Here is a 3404-nt window from a genome sequence, read left to right as displayed (position 1 = left end):
ATATATATATATATATATATATATGTGTGTGTGTGTATATATATATGTGTGTGTGTGTGTGTGTGTGTGTGTGTATAATTAAAAAAAAAAAACAGAAGTTCAGAGAGTTCAAAGGTGAGACAGCTTTTAGGAAACAGAACCACTGTTTAAATATTCATCACCTGTTGCGAAGCTCCAACACTGAACACCTCTAAGCAGCCATCCTCTGGTCTGCTTTTGTTCCTTTGTCCACATCTTCTAGTGGCCATAGTGAATACCGAGAGAGACAAGTCAAGGTAGACCTTTATAGTAATTTTGAATATGCATGCTTTGAGCAAACTCCCTGGGGAGAAGCTCTCTGAGTAGTTCTAAAGGGAACTATAGCAACAGAGAGGAACTAGAGAGTTTGCCGGAAATCCTACCAGATGGCATAAATTGTTCCAACAGCATTGACTGGTGTCTGTGTATCACAGACAGAGACAGTATGTGAGTGAGAAAGGGAAGAAGCCGCTGTGAGTGTGGGAGACAGTAGAGGGAACAGAGATGAGAAAGGAAAGAAGATACAACGATGACTGTATAGTAGCTTCCGGAAGTTTATGAGCCATATGGCAAACAGGTGTATTCTTATATTAGTCGTATATGCTTCTTATAGAATAATAAAATTATGAGGGATTGAAGATATTAACCACTCTAACATCCAACTGGCAGATTTCGGAAAAGTAAAGTTAGAATAGGTTAGGCAAGTTGTCTAAGTTAACCAGCTGGTTAATGCCAGGACCCACAAAAGAAATCAAATCCTGCAACTTAGTTTATAATTGCTCTTCCTATAACCCTGTGCTACAAAGTATAATAAACAATGTCGTTTTGATTATCACCATTTAAACTTCATTTAATATGAGTAAGAGGCAGCAAAGGCTTCTGGAGGCTTCTAGATTGCCTCTTCCCAATCTGTGTAAAGCTGCTAATTACCTGTTGTCAATGAAAACAACCCTTCCAGGCAGCTGAAGAAATGGATTGCAAATGTAAGTTTGAAGTTGACTAAAAAACACAGGTGCTGCTTTGTTCAATTAAACCCTAACAAGACACTTGGTGGGATAAAAGGGTAGGAGGTGGGAAAAGGAAAAGGAAAAAATGATGTCATCCTCTGCTGGAATTGCCACAGAGAGGATAAAGGCGAGAAAATAGCATACTATGCACTTCCTCACAGGGAATTTGGAAAGCTGAAGATTTGAAGGACTTTATTTTGTCCACAAAACAATTTACAGTCCAGAGAAATAGCTTGTGACAGATTTTCTGTCTTAAGAAAAGTGAAGTAGAAAGTCATAGTGAAAGACGTAAATTTTTGAAACAGACAACAAATTATAAATCAAAGGGTTTTTCATTTTTTGTGGGGGGGCAAGAGATTGTAAATTATCTTTAATTTGTTAACGGTTAATATGTGTACACTACAAAGGTAGGCACTTTCCCTCTGCTACTACCATCAGCACTACAAATGTTTCATTGGTTCATTGTGAATAATGGTAATTTTCTGAAGTCTTGTGAGCAATAGTCAGTGTTCCAAGATTGAACTCGATCATGTACTGTTGACACCTCACTTGAACACTGATTCTCTGATTGTAGTGAGGGATTCTACTTACTAGAAAAAAAAATACCCCCCTTTATTTTGATGGCCTGTTTTGCATACCACAAGGTAAGTAATATTCTAGCTCTAAAGAATGTACTGAAAAGATAGGGAGAAAAGCATGACTTGAAACTTCTTCAGGAAGCTCTTTGTCCCCCTTCCCATTTCCATCACGTTTAAATCCAGGTACATTTGTAGTAGGAATTTGTTCTGTGAAACCCTGCAGCAATATCTCTCTGCATTTCCATGACAACAGCTCCCTATCAACTTCTGAAGGAACTTGCCTGTATTGTAAACAAACCTCTCTTGGCAATTGGCCTGCTTTCTCTATCTCATCTTCCATCTGCTCAAAGGCTTTGCTTCAAAAAGAAATAGGTTGCAGGTGTGTACTTTTTCTTTCTTTACCTCCCTCCCTCTTTGTTTCTGGAAGAGGTCGATCTTGGAGATTAAAATTCTCTAAACTAGTGACATTAACAATCTCACAGCGTGGCTGAGTACCTGAATGTATCTGTGAACCAGATTTGGAGCATGTCAACATATAGCATGTTTGGTTCCATTTTAACACAAGTTCCCTTGGAGATAGGAAGCAGACGAACACATTTCATAAAGTGAATTCTAACTACAGAAAAAAATCAAAAATGATTTAATGCCAGCCAAAAAATGAATCGGAATTTTTTTTTCAGATTCTTTCATTGAAGAATAAAGTGTCTTATAGAAATAGTTTAGTGACCAATACAGAACTTTCCTTAGTGCAAGGTGAGAAAACAATGTTTTTATTTCCTTTTAGAACAAAAATATTTTAAAAATCTGTCTCATTTATTTAACTTGGAGTTTCATGACACCAAATTACAATAGAGTACAACTTTAATCTTCAGGGCAAGAATGTAAGTCAGTTATATGTCCTAAAATAAATTGCAGATTTTTCAAAGTTTACGTATCTACACCATTCTTTTTTTTTTTTTTTTTTTTTTTATTCAGTCTCGAAGCTATTGGATCAAGTAACTACTAGAACAAACTCAATGGGCATTATTTCAAATATATAGAGATAGATAGATAGATAAATTTCTTTTTTTTTTTTCCCTAAACACCAGATTTGATGAGAGTAGTTGGTTAGAATTATAAAGGCATTTGAGAGCATATGAAATATAGCCTAGGTTCTCTGTTGAAAATGCTTGTTTTGTTTTTAATTTGCCTTAAGATTCATGAGATGGGACTACCTCACTGATAACAAATAAAGAAAGGTTATTTGGGGCCTGTGAGGAGCATGGTGGTTAAGGAAGCTGTATCCCACATGTCTGACTGCGTGATGAGAGTCCCAGACCCAGCAGTTCGAAAAACATGCAGATTGGGTGTACAGGAGTGCCCATGATCCCAAGAGAATAGAGGAAAGGGAATTGTGGCATGGCTATCCTCCCAGGGGTTACTTTCTTACTCTCTCTCTCTCTCTCTCTCTCTGACAAGTATACATGCCCTAAAGCAAATTTTTAAAAATAAGATCTTTAGTTTTTTTGTTTTTTTTTTTGTTTGTTTTTGTTTTTGTTTTTAAGTTTCTTTATTTCTTCCATGAGTGCTAGAGAAAGACAGTATCCTCAGCAGGGTCTTGACACCAGGATCCACCTCCAGCCTTAGCCAGCCCAGATGATGGGCATGCATGTGTCAGACACACCCATGGAGGCCTCTAGATACAAACCTAGAACCTTTCTATGTGGTTTCTTTCTTTTTTTTTTTTTTTAACTTGGAGAGGTTTTTGCTATAAGGGCGTGCGCGCTCGCCAGAAGGACAGAAAGAGAGACAGAGAGAAAGA

General features: G+C 37.2%; 1 pseudogene; it reads left to right on the top strand.

Annotated features, from left to right (window-relative positions):
* The window catches only part of LOC102491195 (ADP/ATP translocase 3-like), a 15685-nt pseudogene that overhangs the window by 3459 nt on the left and 8822 nt on the right, over positions 1–3404 (top strand).

The sequence above is a fragment of the Tupaia chinensis genome, unplaced genomic scaffold (assembly GCF_000334495.1).
Source record: "Tupaia chinensis unplaced genomic scaffold, TupChi_1.0 Scaffold148049_1, whole genome shotgun sequence".
Lineage (NCBI taxonomy): Eukaryota > Metazoa > Chordata > Mammalia > Scandentia > Tupaiidae > Tupaia > Tupaia belangeri.
The sequence above is the reverse complement of the archived record's forward strand: the minus strand, read 5'-3'. Positions and strand labels throughout refer to the sequence as shown.